General features: G+C 36.5%; 1 protein-coding gene across 7 annotated transcripts in view; it reads left to right on the top strand.

The window, feature by feature from the left end:
- ACSL3 (acyl-CoA synthetase long chain family member 3) overlaps positions 1-20,291 on the top strand; it is a 73,743-nt gene that overhangs the window by 8,964 nt on the left and 44,488 nt on the right. The gene's annotated exons all lie outside the window — the stretch shown is intronic.

Raw genomic sequence — 20,291 nt, 5'->3', positions numbered from 1 at the left:
CTAAATTTCCTTCTGCATTTTCCCCTGTCCCCCACTCACCCCCAACCTTCTTTCATAACAATTTTTTAAAAGAAGAAGAGAAGGATAAATCAGGAAACCCACCCATTAGTTTGAGAAAAAAAAAATTAGACAGTATATGGAATGTTCCATACTTGTAGAACCCTTCTTCAAAGGAGTAGGATGAGGTGTCTTCATGTCTCTTCTTTGGGGCCAAGCTTGGCCTTTGTGACTTTGCAACATTCAGTTTTGACTGTTCCATGGTTGTTCTTTGCATTTACAGTGTTGGAATCATTCTGTATCTTGTTTCTTTACTCTGCTTCACTTTGTATCAGTTCGTGTTGATTTTTTCATGCCTCTCTGTATTCCTCATTTGTTATTTCTTACAGAATATTCATTTTCCATTACATTCCCGTACTACAGTTTGTTTAGCCATTCCCCAGTCAATGAGTATCTACTTTGTTTCCAGTTCTTTGCTATCATGAAAAGTGCCAGCTAACACTTCTTTATTTGCTCTGGTGATAATTTTATCTTTCAAGAAGTGGTGGAATCGAGCAGAGGAAATTCTTTTTTGGGATCTGATTCTTACTAAAGGGAGAAACTGGTTATTAATGTGGAAATGATGGGAATCTTGAGGGGAAGTGATCCTTCTATCCTAGAATTTGTGATAGAAGAGAGAAAATCCAGGTATAGTCTCACATGGACTTAAGATTTTGGGACAGTATAGTTCAAAGGGTTCCGAGGAAATATAGTAGTATATAGTATCCACTACAGTATTCCAGGAAAGGTACCTTAGTAGATGCTTAAGGATGATACTGAAGTCATAAAGAGAATTCCAGTGAGGAGGAAAAATGGGATTTGTCCAAAGAGATGTGGGTGTGCAGGGAACTCACTAACCAATTTAGATTTTAAAAATAAATGTATGGAAAATCAATAACAATATGAATGATAGCTACTTATGGTCTTATAAAAATTGTTTCGGGAATGTTCAGATTGGGGTGAGGCTGGTGAGAAGCAAAGGACAACAGAATGAGTTTTTTGTTTTTAGCTATAAAAGAAGGACAGGAGCTGACAGCATTGAGAAACGAGGAGTTACTTGGTGTTTGTTTTCTCTGCAAAGGAGGCCAAAATGATAGAACAAAAATGACTTTTGAAGTTGATCACAAATATGAATTCAAGTCACTTGGCTCAGATGAATTACTTTGTGGGTCCTGAAAGAACTCAAGTGTTATTGTTGAGACTGTCAGTGATATTTGAAAAATCATAGAAAATTAGAAAGGTGCCACAAGATTAGAGAAGGGCAAACATTAATCTGATTTTTTTAATGGAAGAGAATAGAAATTATAAAGATGAGGAAACTTGACTTGAATTCCTGGGGAAATTATAGAATGAATCCTTAAAGAGAACATGTAAGTAGGGAAATGGTGATTACAAAGAGTTAGCCTGACTTCACGAAGACTATATCATGCCACATTAACTTCATTTCCTTTTTTTTTTTGGACAGGATCTCTAAACTAGTAGATGAAGGGAAGATACTGTAGCCATATGGCCTAGGTAGATTTTAGCAAAGGTTTTGATGAAAGTATCTCCTACTGTTCTTGTGGAGAAAGTGGAGAGAGATGGATTTAGGTGATAATAGATGGCTGTAGAACTGATTGGATGGCTGGATTCAAAAGAATTATCATGACTTGTTCATGTCAACATAGCAGTAGGTCTTTTATAGTATCCCAGGAGTTTGTGCTTGGTGATCAAATTGACTTGATCCCTGGGACACATAATTAACATGCTGATGACACAGTCAGGATCCAAGAGAAACTTGAGGAGTGCTAGAGTATTGGACTGACTCTAAGAAGAGAAAACTCAAAATGGATAGACTTTTGTCTTGTACTTGAGTACAAAACCAAAATCAGATCCACAGGTATAAGGTGGAGAAGACCTAGTTAGAATGCAGTTATTCTGAGAAGGATTTGTGGTTTTAGTGACTGCAAGTTCAATACACATTGGTACTGTGAGGAGGCAGCCAAACAAACTAATTCAATCTTAGGAAACATTTAGAGGGGCATAGCTTCCAGGAATAAGGAAATGATATTCCCACTCTGCCTTAGTGAGGCCTCATCTGTAGTAAAATGTTCAGGCCTGGTTGCTATGGTTTAAGAAGGACATTGATAAACTGGTGAATATCCAGAAAAGGGCAATAAAGATGGAAAAGGACCTTGAGTCTGGGCATGTTCAACCTGGAGAAGAAAAGGGAGAGGGTAGGGTAGGGTAGGGCTGGGGAATGATAGCTGTCTTCAAGTACTTGAAGGGCTATCATCTGGAGGGAGGAATTAAACTTGTTCTATTGAGTCCCAGAGAGCAGAACCAGGAGCAATGGGTAGAAGTTGCAGAGATAAATTTAGGCTTCGAGTTTCAAAAATGAAATGGCTTCCCTCTCTGTGGAAAGTCTTCAAGAAAAATCTGGGCACCTCTTAAGAGTGTGTTACAGTCGTGTATAGGTTGGACTAGATTGCCGCTTAACTCGCTTCTAGTTCTCAAATTATATAAAGTCTCTCCTTTCCAATTCAACCTCCCTATAGCTGCCAAAATGGTATTCATTTCGAAAGGGTAGGTCTGACCATGAGCAGGCCTGCTGCTCAATAAACTTGAGTAGTTAGTTCTCTGTTACTTAAAGATAATTCTGGCACCAGCTTACCTTTCTAGCCGCTAAAGATCGTCTAATGAGATGCATGTGATATATGTCATCTTTTTCTTTACCTTCACACTCTTTGGTCTCGATAAAATGGCCTTTTTGCTGTTCTTCACACACCATACTACAACCCCCATCTCCATATTTTTGGTCTGGCTGCTGTTCCCTGTGCCTGAAATGCTCTTGCCTCCTCCTCACTTCTGCCTCTTAGAATCTTTCATTTCCTACAAAGCTCTTTCCAGATGCCACTTGATTAGTGAATCCTTTCTTGTTTTGTCTATCTGCAAATGCCTTTGGTTATATACATTGTCTCCCTTCATAGAACATAAGCTTTTTGAGGGCAGGAGCTGTTTTACGTTTTGCTGAAATCTAGATCAGTACTGAGTAACATAGTAGTGTTGTTCAGTTGTTTTAGTCCTGACCCACTCTACATGACCCACTTTGGGCTTTTCTTGGCAAAGGTGCTGGATTGTTTGGCATTTCCTTCTCCAGCTCATTTTACAGATGAGGAAACTGAGGTAAATGGGTTTAAGTGACTTGCACACTTGTGACTTGCTGGGTCACCCAGCTAGTATCTGACACTGAATTTGAACTCACTCCAGGTGCAATACTCAATCCACTGTGTACTACCTAGCTGCCCCAAAATAAATAGGCCCTTAATAAATGTTTCTTAATATACTTTGATTTGTGGATAATTTATAAACATTTATTGAATAAATACTTTGGCAAGAATTATTTTCTTGGTACATTAAATTTAAAGATCAGCTAGGACAGGGCTTTGTTCTCATGGGACTTAGAATTTAGTACAATGCTTCTTAACCTTTTTTTTTATATTGTGGACTCCTTGTGAGGCATATAGATCCCTTCTTAATATAATGTTTTTAATGGATAAAATGAAATATGTAAGATTACAAAGAAAATCAATTATATTGAAATATTTATCAAAAGAGTTCCAAAAATGTTAGTAGGTTCTAGGTTAAGAACATGTGGTTTAATAGGATGATGTGGTACATAGATATTTGTAGTAGTAATTATAAATGATAAATGCATACAAAGGTGCAAACAAGCAAATGCTTGACCTAACATTGTTAACTGATTCTATAACTTAGGGGAAATATTGTCATCAGGGCATTTCCTTTGGACTAGTGTTTTATAAATGGAAGATCTGTACCTGAGCAGCCAAAATCTGAATTATAAAAGTTTAAAAAAGATCTTTGTAGAGAAATGATACATTGTAATAGGGAATGGAAACGTTTGGGATTTAAACAGAGCTGGCTGTACTCTTAGGCTCAGTGGGACTATTTGGTATGGGTGCTGTTCCTTGAAGTGGGTGCTGAGAAATTCTGTTGCTTCTTTTGAGGATGAGCTAGAGTTTCTGAGAACCCAGCCTGTCCATAGGGAATGGAATGAATTATTTTGGTTGTAGATTCCCAGATCCCCATTGACTTGGCTGAATGAGAGCTTGATAGCATCAGAAAATAAATAGGAATAAAAATAGTGCTTTTGGCAGACATGGGGAGCAAAAAATCCTTAGGCGTCACTCAAGCCACTAATTCTTTTCCTTTCTTGTCATAAGAACCAAATATCTTTAATAAAACATTAACTAGACCTAATAACTGTTATATACATTCCTTAAGTTAGCTAATGTATATTTCTCTGTATTAACCAAACTCTTCATATGTTGTGTAGTCATAGGTAAAAGATTGTTAGGATCAGAACTTCTATTGAAGAAGAAAATCTAATTACAGGCTATTAAAGGGAAAATCTAAAAACCTGAAACCTGGATATGTTCCCTATTTGTGAATCTGAAGGTGCAAATCTGAAACTCAGAATTATAGTCATTGGATATCAGAGTTGTTAGGGACCTTAGTGGCCATCTACTTCAACCCATATCAGAAAACATGTCCCCAGCTAAAACCTATGTGGCAAGTTCTAATTCCATTCTTTGTTTGAGGATCTGCCAGCGTGAGAACACACTGTCTCCTGAGGTAGCCATTCTATGTTGGAGGATTCACATTGTTAGGAAGTTTCTTCTGGTAGTCTAAATTGTCTTTGCAACTGACCCATTGTTTCTGATTCTCCTCTTTGCCTAAGCAGAACAAATCTGATCCCCACTTCTTCATGGCATCTATTTTAGTTTAATGATAGCTTTAATGTCTTTCCTGAGTCTTCTCTAGGATAATCCTCCCAGTACCTTCAGCTCATCTTCATGGCATGAAGTCCAAGGCCATTCAGCATTCTGGTTTCCCTCCTCGGGCTGTTCTTCAGTTTAATAGTGGCCTTCCTAATCTAGAGTGCCAGAAAACACAACACTCCAGATGTGTTCTGACCAGGACGCAGCTCCATGAGACTGCATGACCTCTTTTTTTTTTTTTTTTCTGGAAGCTGTGCTTCTCTCTTTTTAAAAATTCCAATATCTAATTTATTTTTAACATTCCTTTAAAATTCTGAGTTCCAGATTCGCTCCCTTCTTCCCATTACTTCCCAACCTATTGAGAAGGCAAACAATATGATATCAGTTATATATGTGGAGTCATGTAAAACATTTCTATGTTAACCATATTGCAAAAAATAAAAGAAATTATATTTCAGTTTGCTCTTTGGAGGTGGATAGCATTTTTTTCATCATGAATCCTTTGGAATTGTTTTGTGTCATTTTACTGATAAGCCTTTTTATAGTTGATCATTATTACAACATTGCTTTTACTGTTCACCATGATTTCTCAGTTCTTCTCACTTCACTTTTCATTGGTTCATATAGGTCTTGGTGTGTTTTTTCTGAAGTACTCCCCTCATCATTTCCCACAGTACTTTATCACAATCCTATACTACAACATATGACTATAGATAGCTTTGATTTCTTCTTCCAAAAATTGTCTGTTCATATCCTTTGGTCATTTATCATTTGGGGAAGGGCTCTTATTTTTATAAATTTGATGTGGCTCCCTGTTTATTGGAGAAATGAGGCCTTTATCAGAGAAAATGCTGCAAAATTTTTTGACATTCCTTCATTGTGTATGGTATCTTTGAGCAAAATGTAGTTTCCCTGATTATCTTTAGCTCTATTTCTGTTTTTGCGTTGTCTGAGATCATGATTGCTACCCCTGCCTTTTTTACATCAGATGAAGCATAACATATTCTGCTCCAACCCCCTTATTTTAACTCTGGGTGTGTTTTTCTGCTTCAGGTGTGTCTCTTCTATACAGTATATAGTTGGATTCTGGTTTCTGATACATTTTGCTATCTGCTTCCATTGTACGAGTTAGCTCATCTCATTCACACTTACAGTTAAGATTACTGTGTATTTCCCTCCATCCTATTTCTTTTCTTTGCCTATCTTTTTAGCCTGTCCCTCCTCAGAAAGTCTGCTTTTGCTTCTGACCACTGCCTCCTTAATCCACCCTCCCTTTTATCGTCTCCTTGACCCTCTCCCCCCCCCCAATATCTCTTCCTCTCCTTTCATCCTTTTTCTCTACTGGGTAAGATAGATTTCTATACCCAGCTGAGTGAGTGTGTGTGTATATTTCTTCCCTCTTTGAACCAGTTCTGATGAGAGTGAGGTTCAAACATTGCCTGGCACTGTGCCATTTCCCTCTCCACTATAAAAGCTCTTTCTAGCTTGTGTCTTTTATGTGAGAATAGTTTCCCCATCCTACCTCTCTATTCCCCTTTCTCTCAGTGGATCCTCTTTCTTAGTCCTACATTTTATATTTTTGTAGATCATCCCAATGTAATGAATTACCTATGCTCTCTATGTAGACTACTTCTACATGCCCTAATAATGATAAAATACCCAGGAGTTACATGTATCATCTTCCCATATTGGAATATAAACGGTTTAACTTTTATCAAGTCCTTTATGTTTTCTTACTTATGGTTACCTTTTTGGGTCTTTCTTGAGTCTTGTGTTTGAATGTCAGATTTTCTCTTTATTTCTGGTCTTTGCATTAGGAATGCTTGGAAGTCCTCTATTTCATTCATTGTCAATGTTTTTCCCCTTACGGGTTAGACACAGTTTTACTCAGATTTTTCTTACTTGTAATCTTAGCTCCTCTGCCTTCTAGTTATCAAATTCCAAACTCTCCACTACTTTAATGTATATGCTGCTAAATCTCACGTGATCCTGACTGGCTTCATGATAACTGAACTCTGAATTTGGCTATAATATTCTTGGGAGTTTTCATTGTGGGATCTCTTTCTGGAAGTGATCAGTGGATTCTTTCAATTTCTATTTTACCCTCCCTTTCTAGGATATCATGGCATGATATGTAGGCTCTTTTTTTTGATCATGGCTTTCAGGTTGTCAGATAAGTTTTAAAGGGTGTCAGAGGCTAAGAGAGATTGATAGTTATATTGATGTGATCCAGTTGAAAAAGTATAAGGCAAAGTGGTATGCTAATGCTGAAACGGGGTGTGGGGGGGCAGCAGTATAGGTAGCTCATATGAAGAGATTTGGAATAGCTTTTGTGGGTTGTGAGTCAGTAAAGGAGGGATTGCCTTTGAAAAGAAAGCCCATTTGGGAGTAGGTAAAATACATCTGTGGTCAAATTAATACTATACTTGTGTGACTTTATATAGTTTGTGAGTAGGAATGTAAAGGATAGTGACAGAGATAACTCATTGTTGGAACTTAAAGTGTCAGAAGGGTTTGAGGGAGAAAAGTGAAGCCGGATCGGTGCCATTGCCTGGCAAAGACATGGAGTAACGTGACAATGATTTTTTTTTCATAGTGATATTGAAGAATAGGTTTAGAGGGCAGATGGGAGAGATGGAATATGAAGAGGTTATGAATCATCCCTGTGTTTCTGAGGTGGATAGAAGGTACAGATTATGGGAGCTGAGGCTGAGTGGCCAGTATAACTAAAGGGACATCAAGAAGTATATTGAAGTCCTCAGGTAGGAGGGCAGGGGTTGGAGTGGAAAAGCCCAGGAACCAGGCTTGATTGAAGTCCTTGAAAAAGGAGGGTAAAGGACCTGGAGGTTGGTATGTAAGAGGAAACAAAATCTGGACAAGGTGATAGCACTCCTTATGGCCCAGAGTATTGTTTGGAGGCATGAGAGAACTTGCAGCCAGGACTGGAAAGAGTGGCTAGGCATCAGTGGGGGTGGGGTGGGGTGGAGGGTAAGGGACACCTGGGTTTGTGGGAGTACAAGAATATGGCATGATCTAAAGAAGATGAAGTGTAAAATGAATAGAAAGCTTTTTACCGATAGAATAAGGATTCTAAAGGGAACAAAAGAAGAGAGAATAAAATCTGGAGGGACGGGACATAGCTGAGGCAAATGAGGATTAGGAGTCAGGTAATCTCCATTCGGTCAACAAGCATTTATTAAGTACTTAACTGTATGCCAGGTTCTGTGCCAAGAACCAGGGTTACCAAGAAAGGCAAAACCAATCCCTTCCCTTAAGGACTTCACATTCTAACGGAGAAATGGCAAACAATTAGATACAAGATAAATGGACTAAAGGGAATCAAAGAGGGAAGGCCTTATTAGCCGTGTGGGTGTGTGTGGGGGGTGGTTTGGGAGAGACCTCCTGTAGTTTGTGCTTTGGCAGCCACTCAGTGATGCTGATTTGATTTTCTCTCCCATTTAGGAGAGCTGGTTGCTGATCAAGGAGGCAAAGAATTTAGCCTTGGGCTGAGTAGTGACCTGGTAGCTACCTGGGCTCTGGCTGATTATGATGAGGCCAGACTGATTGTTCATAAAGGGACAGCCTCCCCAGACCTCTCTTTCCATTAATATGAGGTCTGCTTGTCTGTGTGATTAAATATAAAACTAGACTAAGATTGATTAAAGGAAGTCTAAGATTAGCCCAAATGCATAATGCCACTCTATAGGAGAGGACTAAGGTTCCTAGATGGACATTCTGGGGCCTTGGTGTACAAAGGGCTATTGGCTAGTTAGTATAGCTGAGGTGGAGGCCCGGCTTTTTCCTTTGGTGCATTTAAAAATCACTACTACCCTCTAGAGGCAGCAGCAACTTTTCCTTCTAATTCATTTCTCTCCAGAACTATAATAGCCCAGGGATCCTTTTTGAACTTGAATTGATAGCTTTTTTTTAAATGCTCAAAAGAAGTCTTTTAACCCTACTGAAGTAACATAGGGGATTAGTAGTTAGAGGAACTGGGTTCCTTTCCCTAGATCTGCTACTGATTGTACTGTATGACCTCAACCAGGTCATTTACACCTCAGTTTAGTTTTCATCTCCTTCAACAGACTGAGTACCTTGCCTATATATGTGTATACTCCCATGTGCATGTACATATGTAAATATGTGTGTATACACATGCACGTGCACACACATATCTATATATATCTAGCACTGCTAGAAATAGGGGTTAGAAAATGGTATCTGTCCTTGAGATTTTTATAATCTTTCAGGGTAGACAAGATGAGCATTAACATTGCTGTTTGATCTTAGGGCAAATCCCTTCTCCCTTGGACTGACTTTTCTTGTCAAACTAGCAGAGTTTGATTAGATGGATTTCTAAAGCCCTTTTCAGTCCTATTATGGGCCCTGATTGTTTAATAGAAAGTATAAATTCTCAGTATAGGTGTTCATGATCCTCTACAACTTTATCTTTTCAACATTACCTCATATCGTCCCCCTTTACGTTGTAGTCAGTCTGGATTATGGTTTTCCTGCCCTCTCCTATTTCTCTGCCTTGACTTACATTGTCCACCATACCTAGCCTAGACCTTCCTGTTTCTTTCATCTCTACTAGTTGGAAAGTTCTCTTTTCCTTTAAGGCTTAGCCTTTTTTTATGAAGCCTCCGTGACACCTAGATATTCCCCCCCAAAAAGAAAAGAAAAACTGAAAATATTTTCTTTCTCAAATTTCTCATAACACTTCCCTAAGACCTCTTTTTGTATTTGTTATCTTTTCTTCTTTACATCATGGTTACTTTTGTATCTATCTTCTTCCTAAACCCACATGTCTTTTCTCCTATCCTAACTAGATTTTGAATTCCTTAATAACTGTTTTAAAATAAGTTTTATTGGCACATCTTGTTTTTACATTAGCCACGTCCAAATATAGTGTTCCCTCTTTCATTGAACCCTTCTTATAAAAAGAAACTAGTTGAACAAAACCAAGCATGACACATTGACCTCTTCTTACTATGTATGCAGTATTTTATATCCATGCCTATCAATTCGACTAGCTGACTCCCAAGTTTCCTTTCAGCTCTCAAATTCTTTGATTCTCAAGGATTAAACTTGGTGATTAGAATTACAAAGTATTCAGTTTATTTTTTTTGTTTACATATATGCATTTTATGTTTATTTGGTTCTGCTTACTTTACATTTTATCAGTTCGTACTAATCTTCCCATATTTCCTTGAATTGCTTTTAGTTGTCTTTTCTTAGGGTACAATAATATTCCATTGCTGTTCCTCTGTACAAATAGTGCTTCTTTTAATATTTTTTCATATATACGCATATATGTATACACACATATGTATATATGTGGGACTTAGCTATCCTTGACCTCTCTGGGCCAAATGACTACCACTGGAATCATGCTGTTCCAAATAATTTTTGATAATTCACAATTCACAGCTCCAATAGTTGTGTTACCTACCTCTTCTTGTAATTTCTCCAACATTTACTATTTTTGTCTTTTGTCATCTTTGCTAATTTGCTTGGGTGTGAGGAGAAACTTTAGAGCTGTTGTGATGTGCATTTCTCCTCTTAGTGACTTGGAGCTCTCTTTCACATGGCTGTTAATAGATAACAGTTCTTTTTTGGAGAATTAGGTTTATCTCCTTTTACCACTTATTTGGGAATGCAACTTTTGGTCTAATAGGAAATTAACACACATGCATCATAAATATCAGACTTTTGTTGGACATGGAAAGATTTTTCTAAAATGACCAACTGTTTTCCTTCTTTCTAGCTTGAATCATTTTTGTGAAATACATTTTCAACTTCATATAATCAAAATTGTCTTTTATCTTGCTCTCTTTTATATTTTATTTGGTTAGGAATTCTTTGTCAGCCATAGTTGTGAAAGGTGGTTCCTTCCATTTTCTTGCAGCTTTTAAAATGATTTGACCTTATATGTTTATTTTGAGATTCTCTTTGGAACTTATGATATATAAAATGCTGTCCTAAAACTATTCTTTGCTGGTCAAATAAAGAATCTTCTCTAAAATAGTTTATGTTCTTGGGTTTGTTGAACCCTGGATTCAGTTTGGTTATTTCTAATTCTTACTTAGTCTATTTTATTGTTGAACTTTACTGTTTTTTTTTTTTAACCAGTACCTAAATGTTTTGCCAATTTACCACTTTAAAACAGAATTTAAACCCCGAGGCTGCGATTTCCCCTTAATTTTTACTTAAAAATATTTGCCATGGGGCGGCTAGATGGCACAGTGAATAGAGCACCGGCCCTAGAGTCAGGAGTACCTGAGTTCAAATCCGGCCTCAGACACTTAACACTCACTAGCTGTGTGACCCTGGGCAAGTCACTTAACCCCAGTTGCCTCACTAAAAAACAAAAACAAAACAAAACCAAAAATATTTGCAATGAGATGTTGGGCCCTTTGTTTCTTAATAGGAGTTTTATTATTTTGGTTAGCTCTTTTTTATTGTTTGATTCTGGCAAGACTCATGCAGGAGTAGTGAATATCACTCCAAAATATATCTTAATTTTTGTAGAGTGCTATGTAGTTAAGCAGTCTTATATGTCATGTTATATTGACTGTGAAATATTTTATGCTTTTTGTCATTTTGATTAGTATTTCTGTATAATTTTCTTACAATTTTTATAGAAGTGCACACAACTATTGTGGCTTTTATTTAATATTTTAATTTATAAAATCTGTTAATTATCCCAATGAGAAAAGTCCCTAATTTCTCTGGAGTTTTCTGAGGATATGATCTTGTTCTCTTCAAATAGAACAGTTTAATTGTTAATGCCTTTAATTTCTTTTTTCATTATTTCTACCTCTAGCATTTCTGTAACTTTGTCAATTAATAGGGGTGAAAGGAGGGGATTCTACTTTACCCTCTGTATTTAGAGGGAAGACATCTAGTATTTTTTCATTGTGAATAATGCTGATATATATATATACATATATATATATATATGTATATATATATATAATGTATAATATTTTTGAAAGGCCTTTCTATGGAGATGTTCTTTAGGGTTTGCATTTTGTCAAGTGCTTTTAATGCATTTGTTGATTAACACTGTGGTTTCGGGTTTTTTGTTTTTAATATGATTAATTATATTGACTATTTTTCTATAATGTTCTACTTTGGTAAACACCTAACTTACTAATTGTGAATTATTTTTGGATAGATGCTTTCTTTACTAGTATTTATTTAAAATGTTTATCAATATTCATTAGTATTATTGGGTTGATAGCATCATTTTCTCATACTTGTCTAATAAGAGACATTTGGTATAGTGATTTCTGAGTTTTTGGGAATAATTTGTGTAGCACACATTTTTTTACAATTCAATTTTATTTTTAGCTTCAAATTCTCTTCTCTACCCCCTCCATCAGTCATCGAAGAAGGCAAGAAATATAATACTTATTATACATATGAAGTCTAATAACATAAATCTTAATTTATACTTTTAATTATTTTCTAACTTTTCTAGAATTATATTTATTTTCTTAACTTCTTTCTTGTTTATTTTGTGGTTAGATTTATCCAGTTCTGAGAAGGGAAGGTTAAGGTCCCTCACTAGTTTTATTAGCTATTTCCTCCTGTAACTCATTCCACTTCTCCTTCAAAAATTTAGATGCTATACCATTTGGTGCATGTATGTTAAGTATTAATATGACTTCAATTTTATTCCAGCCTCTCTCATTTTCATTCTGTATGTCTTTATTTTTAAAATGTAGTTATTTGTAGGTGTTGCAGTGGATAAAGCATCAGCCCTGGATTCAGGAGGACCTGAGTTCAAATTCAGCCTTGAACACTTGCCACTTACTAGCTGTGTGATGCTGGACAAGTCACTTAACCCTCAATGCCCCACCAAAAGAATAAAAATGTAGTTACTTGCAGTATTTTTTATAAAAATGTCTATTTTGCCCTATTTTATTGGATTGTTTAATATTCTCCTTTAAGATTATGCACATTAGGTTTGCATTTTCCTCCTTTTGTTTATTTTGAATTTATTTCATTCTTCTTGGTCAGGTCAGTACTTTGTCTCTCTGATTAATTCTACTTAAAACTAGTTTATTTTCAAAATCTCCATCCTTTCTTCAGTTTACTGAAATCCTATTTGAATTCAATCCCTTTGCTAACTTCTCTTCCTTTCCCCTGCTTTTCCTTTCCTCCTTTCCCCTTTCTCCCTTTTTTCATTCTCCCTTTTTTCCATTTGACCACTTCTCTGCTAAAGTGCATTAATTTTGTGTAGAAGCTTTTCAGTTTCATGTAATCAAAACTACCTTGCTAAAGTCATAATCATAAACTTTTATGCTTCATTTGAGTTGAGAAAAGTTAATCTAACATGATATGTGCTTGCTTATGTGTGTATACAATGTATACACCTATATGTCAGATGGAACTTGTACATTTAATTTTAATGTGATATTAAGCTGTTCATGTAGCATAGGGACTTGATCAGAATTTGTGAAAATACAAGGCTAATAGCTGACAAAGTGTGTGCTGTACATGCAGGTGAATTATTTGTTAACTAGCCATAATTGGTGAGCAGTGTGCTTAAGTTTAAGTAGTAGTGAGCATCCAGTGCACAATACTCTCTAGATAAGTTAATAATTTTACTTATGCTTTCTGCTTAGATCGTTTTCTTTGGTAGAGAAAAGGAAAACTAGAATAAGAAGTTTGTAGTTATGTCTTCACTGGGGATTGTTTGATAACATTCCTACAGGGTTGTGATGCTTGAGTCAGTTTCTATTACCTGCCTGGGCTTTTGTCTTCTGCATATGTCCAACAAAAATCTAATTTGGTCGTTTTGTTTAGGCTACCAGAACCCTTAGATCTTTTGGGGGGAAGTAATTGTTTTTATTTCATGTATATATTTTTTGAAAATCTAAGTTGCTCATTGAGCTTGTAGGCTACTAAAATCCCTTGGTATTTTTAATAGAAACTATTGTTGAGCTACATTTTCCCCATATTTATTTCTGTAGTTGATTATTGGATCCAGTCGTTATCCAGCATCATGCTATCCCTTGATACTTTTATTATTATTTTCAAATTTGATTGATTGCTCTCTATTCCTTTATCTAAGCTATGAAAAAAAATTGAACTGAATGAGGCACTTAGCTAGAGTCAGTCGAGTATGGTATGAAAGAACAATACATTTGGAATGATACCTTCCTGTCATGCTAGGACCATGTCATTCTGCTCAAATACCTTTAATGGATCTCTTTTTCCTCCAGGATTAAAAAAAAATAATAATCCTAGTGTTTAAGGAGTTGGTTCATAATCTGGCTCTACCTATTTAGACTTTGTTCATATTAGTACTCCTTAAGAAATTTTCATTCTAGCTACTCTAGACCAGGGCTTCTTAAACTTTTTCCCCTCGTGACTCCTTTTTGCCTGAGAAATTTTTACATGACCCTGGGCATATAGGTATATAAAGTAGGTATATATAACCTTTTACTGTTGGTAATTTTTTGTGAGCCCCACATTCAGTTACCTCATATGGGGTTGTGACCCACAGTTTTAAGAAGCTAAGCTCTAGAGTACAGTCTGTTGAGTGAACTCTTACTGGTCATTCCATATGGTTTGAATGAACTCCCTGCTCCTGACTCTGATTCTCAGACTAGTTATCTTCCTCCAAGGTTCAACTCCAGTTTTGTCAATTTCCACTATACTTTTTTGACTCTCTTTAGTTGTTAGTGGAGTGTCTCTTTTCAGATTGCCGTGTATACATAAGAAGTGCAAATAGTTTTGCTTATTCAAAGAAATTTGCTGTAATGTGATTTCATTTCTTTTGGATTTTTCTGTTCTGCTTTGTAGACAAGTTATAGCAATCTTAGATTAGATTTTAAAATATTCATTCTAAGTTCAGAATTCATGCATTAGTTTTAATAGCTTTTTAAAAAATACATTTTACTTTTTGTTACATTTGAGTTCTAAGTTGTTTCCCTCCCTCCTCTCCTCCCAACCCCACACTCGAAAAGACCGACATTTGATGCAGATCTTTCCTTCCTTCCTTCCTTCCTTCCTTCCTTCCTTCCTTCCTTCCTTCCTTCCTTCCTTCCTTCCTTCCTTCCTTCCTTCCTTCCTTCCTTCCTTCCTTCCTTCCTTCCTGTTCTTTCTGTTTTTTTCTTTGTTTCTGAAACTATATAGTACATATTTCCCTATATCAGTTCTTTCTCTGGAGGTAGATAGCATCTTCCTTCATAGGTCATTTGTAGTTGATTTGACTATTCATATAACTCAGAATAGCATAGTCATTCACAAGTTACTCTTCAAACAATATTTGTTACTGTATACATTGTTCTATTGGTTCTGCTCATTTTGCTCTTCAATATTGCATGCAAGTCTTTCCATGTTTTCCTAAAATCAACCTGCTCATCGTTTGTTACAGCACAGTAATATTTCATTACAATCATATACTACAACTTATTCAGCAGTTCTCCAATTGATGGGCATCCCCTCAATTTCCAATTCCATGCCACCACAAAGAAAGCTACTATAGATATTTTAGAATATATAGGTTCTTTTCCTTTTTTCCTGATTACCTTGGGAAACAGACTTAATAGTGGTATTGCTGGGTCAAAGGGTACATACATAGTTGTATTCTTTGGGCGTAATTCCAAATTGCTCTTCAGAATGGTTAGATCAGTTCACAGTTCTACCAACAGTATATTAGGGTCCCAGTTTTTCCACTTCCCCTCCACTATTTGTCATTTTCCCCTTTTATCATTTTAGCCAGTCTGATAGGTGTAAGATATCATTTCAAAGTTGTTTTAACATGCACTTCACTAATCAATGATTTAGAATATTTTTTCATATGACTATATAGCTTTGATTTCTTCCTCCAAAAACTGCCTGTTCACATCCTTTGATCATTTATCAATTGGGGAATTACTCTTTCTTATAAATTTGACAAAGTTCAATATATATTTGAGATATGAGACCTTTATTTGAAAAACTGTCTATAAAATCCCCCTCCCCCAATTTTCTGCTTTCCTTTTAATTTTGGCTCCATTGGTTTTATTTATATAAAACCATTTTAAATTTAATGCAATCAAATCATTTTGCATCTCACAATGCTTTCCATCTATTTGTATGTTTCCCTCCTATTTTTCCTCATTACTTAACTATCTCTTGTTTTTACCCTATCCCTTCTTGCACACCCTTCTAAAAGTCTCTCCTTATCCTACACCCTTTCCCTATTTCTCTGTAATTTAGGAAAACTTTTATACCTTAGTAAATATGTTATTCTTTCTTTAACCCACTTCCAATGAGAATAAGGTTCTCACCATACCTATCTTCCACCCTTTCCTCCACTCCACTGTAACAATTCTTCCATTCACATCTCTTTGTTATGAGATAATTTGCTCCATTTTACTCTTTGCTATCCATTTTATTTTTTAGGCTCATCCCATCATAAATCAACCCCAAGCCTTCAATCTGTACTCTTTCAAACTACTGTACTAATGACAGTTTTTTGGGGGGGGGGGCGGGGCAATGAGGGTTAAGTTGCCCAGGGTCACACAGCTAGTAAGTGTCAAGTGTTTGAGGCCGAATTTGAACTCAGGTACTCCTGAATCCAAGGCTGGTGCTTTATCCACTGTGCCACCTAGCTGCCTCCCTATAATATTCTTAACAGTTACAAATATATTTCCATAGAAGTAAATGGTTAAATCCCTTATAGTCTTTCATGTTCATCTTCTTATGTTTCTTCTGATTCTTGTAAGTAAAATTTTCTGTTTAGTTCAGGTCCTTTCCTCAAAAATATCTGAAAGTTTTTTAGTTCATTAAATGACCATTTTTTTTCCTTGCAGGTTTACACACATCTTTGTTGGGTAGGTTATTTTTAGTTTTAAATCCAAAGAGCTTCTTTGCTCTTTGAAATATTATTAAATTCCCACATCCTTTGGTCTTTTATTGCAAAACCTGCTAAATCTTGTGTTATTCTGACTAGCTTCACAAGATTTAAATTGTTTCTTCCTGGTTGCTCATAATATTTTCTCCTTAAACTGGGAGCTTCAAAACTTGGCTATAATATTCCTGTGAGTTTTCAGTTTGGGATCTCTTTTAGTGGTGATCTGTGGATTTTTTCAATTTCTGTTTTACCTTTTAGTTTTAAAACTTCAGGGCAGTTTTCCTCAGGAATTTCTTGAAGCATAGTGTCTAGACAGTTTTTGATCTTAACTTTCAGGTAGTCTGATGATTCTTTTTAAAAAAATTCTTTTTATTTCATTTCATTTATTTATTTTGCAGGGTAATGAGGGTTAAGTGACTTGCCCAGGGTCACACAGTTAGTGTAGTGTCTGAGGCTGAATTTGAACTCACTTCCTCCTGAATCTAGAACTTGTGCTTTATCCACGGCGCCACCTAGTTGCCCCAGTCTGACAATTCTTAAATTCTCTCTCTTCAATCTGTTTTTCAGCTCAGTTGCTTTGCTAATAAGATGTTTAACATTCTCTTGGTTTTTTTTATTCTTTTGATTTTATTGTTTCTTTATGTCCTATGAAGCTAGTAGCTTCCCTTTATCTAGTTCTAATGTTTAAGGAGTTTTTTCTTCAGTAAATTTTTAAATTACTTTTTCCAATTGGTTGACTTTCTTTTCATAATTTTCTTGGCTTCTTTTGGTATTACTCATTTCTTTTTCCAATTTTTTTCTCAATCTCTCTTACTTGATTATTAAAATCCATTTTAAGTTCTTCCAAGAACTCTTTTTGGGTTTGTGACACATTTTACATTTTTTTTTGAAGCTTTACAAGAAGTCTTTTTCCAAGTTAGAACACAGAGCTTTTTTACCATGGTAGTTACTTATGGTTGGTTTTTTTCTCTGTTTTTTTTACTAATTTGTTTTTTTAATAGCCCATTCCTTGGCTATTAACTTTATGGCAGAGTTAGGTCCTGCCCCTGGGATATGGGGTATAATGCCTCACAATTTTTTGTGCTATTGTTTTTTGAGCTCTATATAGGGACCTTTGACCTCTTGCTCCTTCCAGTGTTCTATAATACAAGGCCAGGTGTGGTCACTGCTCCTCTGTTTCAGACTTTGCTCTATAATAAAGTGACTTCAGGTACTCTTTTCTATTTCTCAGCTGTGACTAGGGCCCCTAGCACCACTACCACTGCGTTCTTGCTCCCTGTGGTCCCTAAGGTGACTTGCAAGTATCAGCAGATTCCTCTCTCTTGGAACTGAACCAGGGACTCTACTCTCTTGTGAGTGACCACAACCAGTAACTGGGCCTCTGCCCCTGCAACCACACTCAGTGGGCATGTGTGCTTACTCCTCCTGGCCTGCAACCACAGCTTTTGAGGGGTGTCTGGGGAGCACACCTGGGCCTTTTATCCAGCACTGGCAGAGGACTCTAGCATTGTTCTCCGTAGCAGGTGGATCTCTTCCCCCCCCCCCCCCATATGAGGTGGCTGCTGGTCCACATAGCTGTCCCCAGGGCTTGCTGTTTGTTGACTTGGCAGTAGATAGCTGCACTTCAGTCAGCAGACCACCACCCTGGGAGGGCAGGTCTTTTTCACAGTGGTCCTCCCAAGTTGTCTTGGGCAAGATGACTGCTTTAATTAATTTTTGTACTTTTTTTTTTGTGAGGCAATTGGGGTTAAGTGACTTGCCCAGGGTCACATAGCTAGTAAGCGTCTTGTGTCTGAGGCTGGATTTGAACTCAGGTCCTCTTGAATCCAGGGCCAGTGCTCTATCCACTGTGCCACCTAGCTGCCCCCTTTAATTAATTTTTATTACATCTCCTCTGAAATTTATTTTAAGTTATTTGGGAGATCTAGGTAGTTTCCTGCCTTATTCTCTCATCATCCCACAATTCCCTCTTTACTCTCTTTTTGAACTTTAGATTTTCTTTCGTTATACTTAAATATGCTGCTTTGTGACCTTAGGCAAGTCATTTAACCTCTGTTTGTCCCAATTTCTTCAACTGTAAAATGGGGATAATAATAGAACCCATCTTACAAGGTTGTTGTGGGGCTTAAATGAGATAATTTTTTGTAGTGATTAGTACAGTGCTTGATATACTGTAGGCATATGAAATCTGCCTACACTGTAACTCTTGTTCTAGTCAGTTGTCAGGACTTCCATATTTTTGTGGTTACATTTCTTATAAAGTCTTTACTGTTTTTATTTCACCTTTATTTTCCCAGTGAATAACTCAGGTTATATTTTTGCATATTAACTTGTAGAATCAATTAATGGCTAATTGTCCTAGTCTAGGCAAAGAGACTGACAGTTTTTCCAAAGAACCATGATATACTATTGTTTTCAAAACCACTAAATTTGTCGTTCAGTCTTGTCCAACTCTTCATGACCTCATTTGGAAGTTTCCTTGGCAAAGATCCTGGAGTGGATTTCCTTTTCCAGCTCATTTTATAGGCAAGGAAACTGAGGCAAACAGGATTAAGTGACTGGCCTAGGGTCATACAGCTTGTGTCTGAGGCCAGATTTGAACTCAGGGAGGTGACTCTTCCTGGCTCCAGGCCTGGCACTCTATCCACTGTGCTTTCCATCCACCAATAAATTTACCTTTTATATAAATTCATGATAAAACTAAATTTAAGTTTTCTTGATTTGGTAGTGAGCTTGTTTTACTTATTCTTGTAAAGAAGCCCTACTAAAGATCACTTACATACGAGAAATTACTACAACTTTGAGAAACTTAGAAATAATGCAGATAATTAGATACATAAAAATATAACCTAAATATTTGAAGATGTAACCCTACTATTCATTTTGTAAGCTAGGAAGGTTGAGTTGAGGAGCATTAAATCAGCCAATTAAATTTTTTATATTTATTTGACACGATCAAACCTGTGGATTTTTATTATCCCTTTAATCCTGAAAAGCAGGGTAGAAAACATGTTCTGATTGAGTAAAATTGCCTCAAAATAGCTCTTTTCAAGCTACAAATCACAGTTATGGCCTTATTTTCCATTTTAGGTTGACAGGCCAACAAGTCTTTGAAAATAAATATTTTTCTCCCCCTTTTTTCTCTTTAGTTGACAAGTCTTTGCAAATAAATCCTCCCTCCCTTTTTCCCATTTAGTTTTCTATTTCAGAATATGGATTGAGTCCTACGTTTTTCATTTCTTTCTTTTTTTTTTTTTCAGGGCAATGAGGGTTAAGTGATTTGCCCAGGGTCAAGTGTCTGAGGCTGGACTTGAACTGAGGTTCATTCTGAATTTAGTGCCGGTGCTTTATCCACTGCGCCACCTAGTTGCCCCCCAGTTTTTTATTTCAAAAGAGACTATTAACACAATTTTTATGGAGTACCTGTAAATAAGTTTTTGTTGATATAGTGAAAAAATACCCAATTTGGAGTCATAGTTACCTTAACTCCATCACTGGACTTTTCTGGGTCTTAGTTTTGGCCCCCAACTTCTGCAGTCATCAGAGTCCTGCCTCTGCCTCATCAATTGCAGTTGTTGATCTGCACTTGGTAGCTTCCTCTTTGGTAGTTCTCTGCA

The sequence above is a fragment of the Dromiciops gliroides genome, chromosome 3 (genome assembly GCF_019393635.1).
Source record: "Dromiciops gliroides isolate mDroGli1 chromosome 3, mDroGli1.pri, whole genome shotgun sequence".
NCBI classification, from domain to species: Eukaryota; Metazoa; Chordata; class Mammalia; order Microbiotheria; family Microbiotheriidae; genus Dromiciops; species Dromiciops gliroides.
Note: the sequence above shows the minus strand (reverse complement) of the source record. Positions and strands in the feature narration are given on the sequence as shown.